Below are 14,188 nucleotides of genomic sequence, written 5' to 3'. Positions count from 1 at the left end.
CTGCATATCGGTCAGAAATCAGCAAACAGGAATCAACAGAAATATCCGAATTCGAAAAAATAAAGAGGCAAAATAGCATTTTAGTCATAACATGCCAGTGCCACATGCCCGTCTCTGCCGACATGGATGCTGAAAACAAATGGTACCAACCACTTACGAAACAATGTCATTCAGAAGGCCATAAACGTGTCTAACCTCCAAGGCCACGCAGCACCTTACACCAAAGCTAATGTAATGCAATAGGCGATGCAATAGCAAAGATAATATGAAATGGCAGCTACACACGCCAGCACAAAACATTAAACGACACGCCAGAAGCGCTAGAATTGGGAGCAGCATAAGCGCATGGTATGTTTGCTCCTTTTACGTCAACCAACCGGTTATGTTTCTTGCACAGCATCGGTTCCGGCAGGTGCTCAAGCTACCACAGGCGGTCTGGGATAGTTTGCAGCAGCAAACCGCCTGGGCGACGCAACGCTCGAAGGTATTAAGCTAAGCGGTAAAAGTAAGCCATCTTTCGGATGCAGCTTCCGCCCGTGCCGCTGATACGCACTCCCAAACACCGCAGCCATGGTTCACCCCAAAGTGTACAAAAAGAAAGAAAAAATATGCAGAATCACATTTATGTTTTCGTGGCATATTTGCGCGCAACAAACCCTTCCAGCGATCACTCAACATTGAGGGGACCCGTACGAAATCCGTGGCACACCGAAGCGCATTGGTCAAAAGCTAAAAGGCTGTAAGGCACTTCAGTCCTCATCCGTGCATCTTTGAGCTTCCTTCACACAGAGAGGAATCTCCCACGGGAAAATGGCGTTCGCTTGACTAGAAACCACAAAAAACACGCGGACGTGAGCAGGACGCAAACAGGCGAGATTCTGGATCCCGCTGCAGTGTTGCAAACATATTCTGCATATTGTCGACATGTAAAACGCCTGGCCAACCCAACACGGATAACATGACGAACTTTTCACACACACAGCGCCAGTTTCAAACGGACTATCTGACCAGCGCAGCACCGGTAACACATGGGAAACTTAAGTTGCACGAGACCAGCAACACAAAACTCACCAATGTCCGCATAGATGTTATGCATCACATATCAGCACTGGCAACTGCAAGCCATACGCAGCGTACTGTAGCAGTCAACTGCTGTCATTACCACATAAACTGGTCACTGCTGCATCGCATCGTTTCAACACCTCAGCTGGCCTATAACTGGTCAACTAGCATCAGCTGGCATCAACAGGCATCAACTGGCATCCACTGCACCATCCCAGCAACGGACCACTGCCGAGTTCACGCACCAGCTGACCAGCATCAGACACATCGCGCGCCACCCGGCCGTTGGCGGCAGCTGCCGGTGCACCTGCTGACCGCGGTCAGCAGTTGTCCCGCACGAACTCCACTACCATCTGATACACCTGGCTTGGCCGCGAGCGCGGCTTGCAGACGTCCAGGTGGTCGGCGTCGGCCAGCACGAGCCGGCCCACGCCGGCGTGCGCCGACTCCGGCTCAACGAACAGCACCTCGCGGCCGAGCAGCCGGCGCCGGCGCGTCTCGGCCACGCTCAGCACCGCCCAGCGGCGGCGCGCCGCCAGCGCCACGAACGCCTCACGCAGCCGGAGCAGCTGCGGCGAGTCGCGGCGCAGCGCGTCCAACTCGGCCGACGGCCGCAGCAGCGGCCGCAGCGGCGGCGCCGCGGCCGCCAGCGACGAGCCGGCGTGCGGACACGCGAAGAACAGCACGCCACGCGTGGCCGCCAGCAGCGGGTCCCCCTCCGCAGCGGCGCCGCCGGCTGCCTCCTCTCCTCAGCCGCCGTCGCCAGCAGCTGCTTTACGAGGAGCCCGCCCATCGAGTGCGTGACCCACATGATGGGCCGATCGCCGAGACCAGCCGCGATCAGCTGGCGGCGCAGCTCATCGGCGCGCTCGGCCAGGGCGCGGCCGCGGCGCGCCGGACAGCGCGGCCGCCACTCGCTCCAGGCCGAGTCGTAGTCCACCGACAGCAGGCGGGCGCGCAGCGGCAGCAGGTCTGCTGGCAGCCAGTCGCGCGGCCAGCACTGCGTGTAGCGCTCGGCGGACGAGTCACCCGGAGCGTCGGACGGCTGCGGCGCGGAGCCTCAGCCTTGGGCGCGGGAGCATCGGCCTGGGGCGCGCTGGGCGGGGCGGCCGCCGGCGGCGGCAGGAGCCGCTCGGACAAACCGGCACGGCGCCACCGGCGCCAGGGCGGCGCGCGTCTCGTCGTGCTGGCGCCACGTGCGCTCCGTCCCGCCCAGGAGGCCGTGCACAAACACCACGTCGGCGTCCGACGCGGCCTCGGCCGCCACGTTCTGCGGTGTGTAGCAGCAGCACGCCGTCGGGCAGCGGCCGCAGTTGGCGCGGCGGCAGCGCCGGCGCCGCCGCCGCCAAGCCCACCCGGCGCCGCGCCGCCGCCAGCCGCGCGCGCAGCGCCGCCCAGCGACCCTCGGCAGCGGCGGTGGCGGCGGGTTAGCGCGGCCGGCGGGCTCTCCAGCAGGCGCTCCGCCAGCGTGAGGTTGCGCAGCACACGCCAGGCGGGCAGGCAGACGCGCACGTCTTGCTCGCGACTCCAGGCGGCCAGCAGGCCCAACCAGCCGGCCTGCTGGAGCTGGCGCGCCGACGGTACGAGGCCGGCCAGCCGCGCCTCTAGCCCAATCAGCTCAGCGTCGCCTGGCCTAGCCGCGTGCGCCGCCGCTAGTGCCGGCAGCAGGCCGGCGGCCAGCAGGCGGCGCCGCTGCTCAGGACGCGTCGCCGCCTGCTCCAGCAACGCCGCCGCGCACAGCCGCTCCAGCGCGGCGGCTGGCGCGCGCCGCGGCCGCCACGGCGCCGGCGACTCCGGCTCGCCGCCGTCTGGTGAGACGGGCGTCGGCTCCCAGTCGGCCGGCGGCCAGCTCGCTCAGCGCCTGCGCCGTGACGAACGCGGCGCACGGCTCGGACTCCGCCGTCGGCAGCACTTCGAGCAGCTGGCGCAGTCGCTGCGCCACCGGCGGCGCGTCAGGCGCGGCGCGCGCGCCGGCCGGCGGCAGGAAGAGGCGCAGGTCGCTGTCGCGCCAGCCAGCTAGCAGCAGCGACGTCTTGTGATCCAGCTGTTGCGCTAGCTGGCGGAACTCCGCGTCGTCCAAGTCGCGCAGGCACGCCAGCGCCACGGCGCCTTGCGCCGCAGCGCGGCATCCGCCGAACTAAGGTAGCCTAGCGTCCACTCGTGAAGTCGCAGTGCGGGTGGTCGCCGCTGGATGGCGTCGTCATCGCCGGCCTCCGCCGGCGGAAATCGGCTTGGAATGAAGACAGGCGGCTCAGAGACAGCTCGTGGAGCTGGGTCAGGTGGCTGGAATGAGCGCCAGGCAGCGATGCCTGCTGCTGCTGCTGGCACAGACAGCAGAAACACCTTTGCCATGCTTTGAGCAATGGCATCTGACTAGGAGTGGTGTCACATCAGGGCTTGTATACCTGAAAATGACAAAATTGATGCATGGTTATGGTGCCAATAATTTGATCATACTGAACATTTTATGGCTTATTGCTTACTTTTATCATGTGACCATCATGTACCACACAACACTGATATAACAAATGGGTCACAGTGTTATAGTGTTGGGGAGCAGGTCCCCTCTACTGTACTCTGCACTTAAACAGAATGTCATTTTAAGCTGTTAAGTTAAGCTGTCCAGTTTTTAAAATGGGTTGAGGACTCCCAAATTGACCAGCTTCGAGATGCATTGTGGTTAACTTTGTAACAAAATGGCTTCAATAGGTGCCTTAGGATAAACCCAAAACTATTTATTCCATCCTCCCTGATAGCAAATTTATGGTGCTTGAATAAGGTGACCAATGGATATAAAGATGTTGATATAACAGCTAATACAAAATTTTAAATATCAGTATAAGACCACCAGCATTTGAGATGTTATATATGCCAGATCATCCAGCAAAGGTGCAGCCCTATTGACTGTTTGGGAGAAATGCAGGCAATCACAACCTTGTTTACCCTTGGTCACCCAGCCATGGCACATTGGGCTATCTCCACAGGCCTAGTAAATATTTCTTGTTTTCTATGTTTGGGTCTTAACATTCTGTACCACACATCAATACTCAGAGCCCAGTGACTCAGGAGCAGCACACTGCTGGAGAATTGAATAAGCATTGTGTGGGTGCAAAGTGACTGGAAATATTTGCAATCATGTCACACTTACAAAGGTGGGCTGGATGCATTTGACATTTTATACCATTTTTAGGTTGCCTGCTGTGTAAAGAAAGTGGCAGGTCATGCACTAAAAATCAGTCCATAATCGGCTTAATCTAGAAGGCAAACCATACAATATTGCTTTCAATGCACACACCACACGTTTATAAATTCATCTACCACCATCTTGTAGCTCTATATCCTATACGTCAATCAATGGCGTTCTTCTCCATATCTGTCACTCACAGTTTCAACAACCAGGCGTATGCAATTAGCAATCCCTGTCGATTGTTCTCGATCGTCAGCACAGCGCCAGTTATGTTCCAAAGGCATTGATTGATACTAAAATACAAATCACATAAAAGAAAACACCAAGGTCAAATTAAGGCTGCTGAAGGACTAATATTTTGAGCTACTGATGAACAAGATAGCACTTTTATCATAAAATACTGAGTATTGCTTACGGCAAGGTGAAACAGGCTGATTCGGTCCTGTTGTTCGTTGGACGTGGGTCAGCTGGCGCCGTGGCGGAGCGGCTGTCGCGGCGGTTTGACGGGTTCGGCGACTTTTTTTCTCCGTGTGAGGGCATTATACCGCACTCGTAAGCATTTCAAACCGCAGAGGTGCAGTGCTCGCGAGTCGTTCCGTGGCTGACATGGCGCTGGCGACTGAAACGGTAGACGGGCACCCTCCTCTATGCATGCTGGTGCTGAGGGCGCATAAGCACCCTCCGGTGCTGGCCTCGGCCGTAAACGGCACCAAGGTTTAGCTGGTTAGGAGAACCCTCGCTAGATGGCAGGTTGCGGCGGCGCTGGCACGGGAAGCTGAACGATGAAAAACTCAGGCAAGTTGTTGCAGATGCTATAGCTGGGTACAGCGCATGTGCAGCGGAAAGGCTTGTTTCATTCCGGCGCACGCCCTGTGTAAGCCGCGGATCTCGGCCGCTGGAGGCTCTTCGCATTGTGGCCGCTCTGGGGTTGGTTCCTTGGGACAGGCCAAAGAGGGTGAGACTGCAGCACTTACGCGGGGAGGAGGGGGGGGGGGGGGGGGGGGGGCAGGGTGCCTTCATGTGCTGTAAATGACTGCACGCAAAAATCTGACTTGTATAGAAAATGCGATTGATTGTAATTCATTGTACAGGATATTTCCAAGCCGAGTGACTCTGTTGGAAACTGTAGATCTTGACAGATAACCGGTTAAGTTTGATAATTATTCAAAGTTAAATGTGGCTATCGATAAAGCACACGCGGGCAGCGAGCATATTTTTTCTTCCTGGTGCGCTGTGCCGGGGTTTCTTTGCGGTGAACGCTAAACGAGCTTCCCTGGACCCGTACACCTAATGCCGTATGGTAAGCGGGGCAGGTGTGGGTGCATGGATGTGACCACTACAGCGGCCACATCCACGTTGAACCCATGTGGGTTCCATTTTGGAATGCTGCAGGGCAGGCTCCGGACTCTTGATTACCCTTAAGGCTTCCACGCGCATTGGTTGTAGAGAGAACCTTGCGGGTGTCCTTCGGATCCGTTAGGATAGCGCCTTTCGTCACCTGACGGTCCTGGCAACGAGGCTCCCCTCCTCGGACTCCGCTCTCTCTCTCGCCCCTCATCTCCGCTCTCACTGTCTCACTGTCGCTCGCCTCCTCATCTCCGCTCTCACTGTCGCTCGCCTCCTCATCTCCGCTCTCACTGTCGCTCGCCCCTCGCTCCCCTCATCCCTCTCTCACTGTCGCTCGCCCCCTCATCTCCGCTCTCACTGTCGCTCGCCTCCTCATCTCCGCTCTCACTGTCGCGCGCCTCCTCATCTCCTCCTCGCTCTCACTGTCGCTCGCCCCTCCTCATCTCCGCTCTCACTGTCGCTCGCCTCCTCATCTCCGCTCTCACTGTCGCTCGCCTCCTCATCTCCGCTCATCACTGTCGCTCGCCTCCCATCTCCGCTCTCACTGTCAGCTTGCCTCCTCATCTCCGCTCTCACTGTCGCTTGCCTCCTTATCTCCGCTCTCACTGTCGCTTGCCTCCTCAGCTCCGCTCTCACTGTCGCTCGCCTCCTCATCTTTGCTCTCATTGTCGCTCGCTGGCTCGGACGTGCTACTGCTCAATCATGGTCATGATCGCCTCGTCCGGGGGTCATGGGCTCGTGCGTCGGTGCTCGTGCTCGCCTTTTCCGGCGCGGGGCGTCTCTGGACCTGCCCCCCCCCCCCCCCCCGCCTCTTACTCGGACACCGCCGCGGCGGTTACGGGACTCGACAAGGCCGGTGGAGCTTGCTCGCTCTCGGCTTCACACCGCCTTCGTAGCTTGATGCGATCCATGCGCACCAGCTGACGCTTCAGTGCCTCATCGTGCTTCAGGTAGAAGCTCCCCGTCCGACCCTGATGACTACGGTGCAACCTGGCTTCCATAACTCGCTAGTTTTCGGCTCACGCCGGGATTCGCGTGTGGGTAAACAGCATCACTTTATCTCCCACATCCAGGGCTCGCATCCTGACAAGTGCATTCACTCAGACCTGACTGGCTCGCTTGGCCTTGTCCACGTTGACGCGCAGCTCCGCGAACGCGTCCTGAGTGTTCCGAAGCAGTCTCTCCACACACTCCTCGTACTAATGCCAATCCGAGCCTGCTCGCCCTCACCTAAGAGGGCTCTGTAGGCAGCACAGAAGACCTCCCGCGCAGAAAGTAGTACGGGGTGTAACGCGTAGATGCATGGACGGAGTTGTTCATGGTTGAACTGCAAGGCGCGACACACAAGTCCCCAATCGGGTTTCCCTTGGACACGTATTTCGCTATGATGTCCGCCGAGATCCGGTGGGGCCGTCTAAAGCTACCGTTCCCTGCGACTTGCGAATGATATGCAGTGTTGACACTTCCTCTCACTCCGAGCAGGTTGTGCAACTCCGCTACCAGCCGAGATTCAAACTCCGCCCCGTTATCGGATACTACATTGCATATTCTGTGACGGAAAAACGCCCGATCTTGCAATGCAAACGCCACCTCTTTAGCCAATTCTGAGGGCAATGCAACCGTCTCGACAAAGCGCGTGAAACAGTCGACAATGGTCAGCAAAACAGCATTGCCACTCTCGGTAACTGGCAAGCCCGTCATCAAGTCTGCACTCACATTCTGGAATGGTCTGGACGCTTGGTAATTGTCCTGGATTGGGGCATTCCGCAGAGTCCAGGTTTCCGTTCTTCCGCATCTCAAGTTTTTTTCCGCATGGGCTTTTATATCCGATAGCATTCGTTTCACGCAAATTTGGATCGGCATTTGGTCCAAATCTGACCCGCCCTGGCAAGCCCTCCAAAGAGCCCTAATAGATGTCTTGTAAGGGCGCTTCTCGCAGGTTTCCGGCACCACCAGAATGACGCTGCCCTTGTGATTGCATCAACGCAGCAGCTCCTGGTTGTCTAACCAGTATGCTTATGACGCACAGGTCTTCGCCCCTTTTCATCTTCGGTCATTTCCCGCATGATGGGCTGCAAAACATTCGTCCCTCGTCTGCTCGGCCGCAACTCCTGTGGACTGTATTTGCCTCCTGTGGACTGTATTTGCCTCCTGCGGACTGTATTTGCCTCCTGTGGACTGTATTTGCCTCCTGCGGACTGTATTTGCCTCCTGTGGACTGTATTTGCCTCCTGCGGACTGTATTTGCCACCTGTGGACTGTATTTTGCCTCCTGCGGACTGTATTTGCCTCCTGCGGACTGTATTTGACTCCTGTGGACTGTATTTGCCTCCTGCGGACTGTATTTGCCTCCTGCGCACTGTATTTGTCACGCCCTACACCACTCTGGATTCGCCCCTGTCTAGTGTGACGCAGGACTGGCTTGAGGCGCCGGTATCAGCGAGGAACGTGCGTGTGGCGAGCAGCTGCATACAGACCTCGTTCGGGTCACGTGCGTCGCCCCGGTGAAGATGAACCTGTTGACCCGTCGGCCGAGCCGTGCCGAGGCAGTATTTCTGCACAGCCACTTCCAAACGGCGCACACCGGTCGCAAGCTGGCGTCAAGATCCGCCATTTCTCTGCCCGTTTCTGAGTCCGCAGTCACGTTGGTCCAGCGCAGACGGCTCAAGCCGTCCACATGAGGTACGTCTTTGCCCGGTTTGTGGCGTACGTCGAATTGAAAATCAAACAGCATGATCGCGTCCCGCACCGGCCACGATGAGCTACTCAGGTCTTTGGAGGTCTGTAGGTCCAGGACCGAATCCGCAAACCGGGAGCGAAACGCTTGCAAAAGTTTGCAACGCCTCTGGAGCTGCGAACTTCTGACTTGCTGTTCGGTCCGGCGATTAGTGATATAACACTGGTTGTACAGCCATTTTACCTGGATGCCTTCGGGTGTGATGACATGCCCAAGAAATTTAACTTTTTTGGACAGGAGTTTGGTTTAGAGGCTTGTAACCTCACTCCGTTTGTCACGGGCCAGATCAAATATGGAATCTAGTGTTTCCAGGTGTTCTTGCGCACCACCAGTACAACAAATGAGGTCAACCAAGTAGCAGTGCACTCGGCTGGAGGCCAACAAAGGTGCGTGCACCGCGTCCGTCACTCTCTGCAAACGTCGCACCGGCGTTCTTGAGTCCCATTAAAAGCACTTTCGCTTTGGCATTGTGAATGGCGAAGCCCACCAATTTGGCATACTCTGGTTTAACTCGAATTTGACAGAACTCTGGGCCATGTCCATTACACTGACATATCCCTCTCTCTGCCCAAGCGCTTCCAAAAGGTGTTGCATGTTAGGCAATGGTCAACTAGGCTTCCGTCACCGAGTTCAGTTTTACAAAAGACTGAATGAGACGCCACTGATCGGTGTCCGATGTAGCCTCGGCCTTTCACCAGAATGCACCGAGAGGTAAAGCCGTCACGCGCCGGTTCAGCGAGGTCCATTGATCGGTGTCCGATGTAGCCTCGGCCCTTTTCACCAGAATGCACGGAGAGGTAAGCCGTCACATGCCGGTTCAGCGGGGCCGTCCTTCAGCATCTTCCCCAGCTGTCTGTTGAGCTTGCGTCCCCGGTATTAGGCACATAGGTATGGTTTGCTGTATAGAGGCTTCGGCGTCAGGTTTCAATTCTATATTTTTATTAATTTATCAATTTTATGGTAGGGGCTGCAATTTCGATGCGTTCCAGATCGAATTCATAGCTGACAAACTCCCCCCCTTTCGCAGAGGAGAGTCGCAATCGGACCACGCAATTTTCCTTCCAAATGACGCAGATCAAATTATCCAAAAGGCTTGTCGGCAATTTTCCATAATCACATTATTCACGGCAATATTCCACATCCCCACATATTTGTGACCCATCGTTCGCGGCGATCACCTCTCGCACTTCAATGGTTGCCACCTGTCCCTCGTACAGTGCGCTTTGTCCCAGCACGTAACCCTGAAGGAGAGCTACTTCCTTGTCGGTGGGGTTGGACAGTATCCCCTGCATCCGGCCTTGCTCACTGGTTTGGACCAGCGAGCCTCGCACCTCATCAACGGATGGGGGGGGGGGGACGGGGGGTATCCTCCGGCGCCATTGGAGGGAATTCCCCACCAGCCGGCGGCCTACCCTCCCCTGGGCATCCGTGACGTGACGTCACAAACCGTGACGTCACATGCGTGTCGCGCTGGCACACGCACTGGGTTGTGGAGATAACCCTCCCGCGAGCCGTTGTAAAGCCGACTGGAGGACGAAAAGAGCGCGCAATTACCCACAATGAGCATATGACTTTCACCCATATTCAGTGCCTTTTGCGATTCTCGTATGAAGTCAATTCCCAGCAGAACATCATTCGGCAATCCGCAGTCACATGTATGTCTTGGATTGAGGCGCACGCCCCGGCGCCACGGGCACGGATAACAGACTCAGGCTGCGAAGCGTGACGTGGCGGGTGACGGAGGGTGACGTGCTGAGCTCCCCGTGACGGAGCGAAGCTGAACGCCCTCTCAGGATTGTAAGTCCGAGAGCCCCGGTATATTACGCCAGGATTCAACCGAAATCAAGGTCACGGCCGCGCCGGAATCCGCCAGAGCAGTCAGCCTTTCCCCTACGATCTCCACCGGGATTCGAGGTAGCTCGTTCTGCCCTTGCACTATGTTCTTCACGAATACCGCGGTGTTCAGGTCAGCCCTGTCCGTGTGCTAGCTTGCTATCCGGCCGGACGCCTCACCGAATGGCACGGTTTGTTTAAAAACGGCCTGCTCCACGGTCCGGCGCCGGCCGACTGTGGTGCGGTCATCCGCGACACCGCTCCCGCTGGCCGAGCTCGTGGGTTATAGGGGCCGGGCGACTGTGGTACTGTTATCCACGGCACCACTCCCGCTGGCCGAGCTCGCGGGTTATAGGGGCCGGCCGACTGTGGTGCGGTCATCCGCGACACCGCTCCCGCTGGCCGAGCTCGCGGGTTATGGGGGCTGGCTGACTATGGTGCGGTCATCCGCGGCACCGCCCCCGCTGGCCGAGCTCGAGGGTTATGGGGGCCGGCCGACTGTGGTGCGGTCATCCGCGGCACCGTTCCCGCTGGCCGAGCTCGCGGGTTATGGGGGCCGGCCGACTGTGGTGCGGTCATCCGCGGCACCGCTCCCGCTGGCCGAGCTCGCGGGTTATAGGGGCCGGCCGACTGTGGTGCGGTCATCCGCGGCACCGCTCCCGCTGGCCGAGCTCGCGGGTTATGGGGGCCGGCCGCTCCCTCCCACGCTCTCGGCGTCAGGCAGCGGCCAGACCTACCGCCTGCGCAGGCGATCCTCGCGCCCGGCCCCCCCCCCCCCCCCCCGCTTCGAGGCACGGGAAAGCGCTGACTATCCGCCTCGGGATAATCGCCCGACTGCCGCGACAGCCCGGGTCACGCACGTTGGAAGTGCGGACCCCCAGTTAAAACAACCCTTTCCTTCACGGGGAACGGATGTCCGTGACATCGCGTGCGCCGGCGACTGGAGCACGGAGTACTGAGGCAACCAAGGCTGGTAGGCCACCATATTCATTGCCGTGTGGTAGATTGGTGGGCGTGTTGGATTAGTGGCCATTCCACCAACACCCTCTGCCTGACGCATGCCTATGCTGGCTCGGTAGTTTCGGCATGTGAGCGGAAATGGCCTCTTTTGGCTCCCGTATTTCCTCGCCCACGTTGGAAGTGACCCCCGTCCACAGACTGGCTCCCTGCGACAGCCACTTTAGACGCTCGCCTTGCAGACGAGCTCTCTGCATGCATGAAAGCCATTTTCATGTTCATTTTCAATTCAAGCCAGTTCCAACACTGCCACATCCAAATGATGTATTCCCTTCAGACGTACTCCGCTCGTCTAAATTGGGTTTTAACCCACGCCAGAAAATGCTGATAAATGAGGGTGGATTCCATTCGACGCGTTTCTGGGTTTTGAGGCTGTATTAGTTCAGGCCAGGTTTTGTGTGCGAGGGTAGGCACGCGATGCTCAAAGGTGCTGACCTCCCTGCTGGCAACCCGTCAGCTGCATCAAGTCTGCCAGCGGGTCCAATGGCTTCTTAAACTTGTCCCTCACTTCCTTTTAAATTCCGACCAGAACCTCGGCCCCTAGACGGGGAGCACTTACATCGGTTGGTGCGACGCCAGAAAAGCTCAGTACAATCCGTTGGCCTAGTCCCGCAGGTGCAATGGACATTACTCGCGTCACACCCTCCCAGTTCAAATGTCCAAGCATGGCAACACTTTTGACCGCCTCTGAGAAATCCGCAACGAATACAGCGCCTTCCTTAGCCAGTTCAAACGGAGGTATCTCCCGTGGCGCCCCCAAATTATTGGACGGCGCGCCGGCGAGCATGCCGCAATGTGATCGTATCGTACAATGGCTGCTCCATGAACGAGTTGGTTCGATCAGGGTCAATCATGATTTAAACTGGTTTTAAAGAAACTCCTTCCCAGCCACACTAACGATTTCAGAATTGTTTTGATCATCCTTTTTACGGGCGACTCCGAAATTGCCTGTCTTCCTCCTGGGGATCTTCTGCGCTGGAACCAGCCAGTAAACACTTTCTTTTCTCACTTCCTCGGGTACTCACCCACGATGGGGCAAACTGCTTGACGAGCAGCTCGCACCTCCGGCAGCGCGAATTTTAAACTCTTCTTGACACGTTTGCACACCAGCCCGCGACAACCACCGCTGTCACTCAGCACGCGCACCACCTCAGATCACACGCGAGCTCACTTCCCGTCGTTCACTCTCCGGCAGGGAGGCAAGACGCGATAGGGATCTCTGTTCCGCCTCCTTTCTACGCTGCTCTGCCGCTTGATCTGTGGATCAAACTGTTATCCAGTTCTGGATAGGATTAATGTGGCCGCAAAACTCCCCCTCTCCCACTACAGTAGCTGCTCCGCGCGTGTAGGCCAAACGCAAAGGAACAGTAGATTTTGCCAGGACTCATACAGAATTAAGATGAAAACCAGAAGGTACTCGGAGGACAAAGACGCAGCCGGATCATGGAACCTTCGGGCAGTCAGAGGCCCTCGCGGACGTATCCAAGTTCATGTACTGGGGTGCCCCAACGGGCACACAGGGGCCGGAGGTTAACTTAGATTTCGGGCTTCAATCGTCCGCCGAATCTTGGAAGAGCCGGACCCCGGGGTCAAGTGGCTCGTGCGATAGGCACTGGACCTCCAGAGGGTTCGGGTTCCCAGCCGATGCACCATTTTTATGTAAAGAGTCTCGGCGTGGTCGGGCTGCGGTCGCGCCAGCCATCACCGCGAGGCACCAAAGTACACACCAGCGGGCTCAGTCAACGCATCGCGGTTCAGTGCAACGTACACTTGTTCCGCTTGCCACGGTATGGCTGTGCGGGCCCGGGACGAGTTCGTTTAGCGATCACCGCAGAGCGACTCAGGCACTGCGCATCTGGATCTCAAACTTAACCCGTTACTCTCCAGTTTTAAACAGTCACTCGCTTTTAAAAAAGCCTCCATAATGAATCAGGGACACTTTGGCGGACGCTAAGCTCTCTTGCTTGCGAATGTTTTGATGCTTTCAGTTTCAAATCGGCCGATAATTTTTAGGTGGTACGGAGTTCCTCGTCCTTTGAACCCGCGTTTCACCTAGAAGGGTGGCCTTGAGAGGTCAGGATTTTTTGACGAACGGTGGTTCTTGCGCTTGTGAATATTTGAATGCTTACAGTTGTCAAGTGAACCGGGAATTTTTGGATGATATCGAGTTCCCCATCCTTTCGACCTAGAGTTTTATCTTAAAGGTCCCATAATATTGAAAAACAAAGGTTATTTTCGGTGTTCTCGTGCATAATTGACCTTGAGACCCTTTTTCAGAGAAATCGGAACTCGTTGCTGAATAAATCGCCAACTTCACGAGCATGCCAGCTGACTAACCAGGCCGATCCGATGTTTGGAGGTCCTGGACGGAAGTGGGAAAGTCTGATATTCAAACATCGGCACGTCTGGGGCTCTTCAGGTGGGATGTTGGGGGAAACATTTTTGAGGTTTGGGTATTTTGATTGCATGACAAGATGCTGTTGATCCCAGTCATTGAAGAGTGGGGCATGCCAGACATCTACACTTTTCGAGACAAATGGGGTTCAAAGCTGGAGGGAAACCAGTTTGATGGCGAATTGCAAGAGTAGGAGTATAGTTTTTCAGTGCATTCCTCTGTTCAGTTATCTCTCGTCCCCAGCTCACCTTGTGAAACTAGGCCCCTGGGCCTGTGGCAGAATAATTGGTCCAGAGACCATAAATACTGATACTTATGTATTACCTGATGCTAACAAACATGCCTTTCCCCTTTACAAAAATATTAGTTATTATTTTGCAGTGGGTATGCAGGCAATTTTGATCCATTGTAATTTATCCAGTCAACATGTGGGGTTCATAGATGCATGACAGGTCTATAAATGGACATTTTATTGTAAACTGAACAGAGCTGATGCATGCTAAAATATGTGACCTTTTTGGATGAAATCAATTGTCCCATCACTTGTGTTCCTCCTATTGCCTGCTTAAGTGTTGTCTGAAAGTTAGTTCTGTCTATTGGTTTAGTGTCA

The sequence above is a fragment of the Pollicipes pollicipes genome, unplaced genomic scaffold (genome assembly GCF_011947565.3).
Source record: "Pollicipes pollicipes isolate AB1234 unplaced genomic scaffold, Ppol_2.1 Scaffold_1600;HRSCAF=1878_pilon_pilon_pilon, whole genome shotgun sequence".
Taxonomy (NCBI): Eukaryota; Metazoa; Arthropoda; class Thecostraca; order Pollicipedomorpha; family Pollicipedidae; genus Pollicipes; species Pollicipes pollicipes.
Note: the sequence above shows the minus strand (reverse complement) of the source record.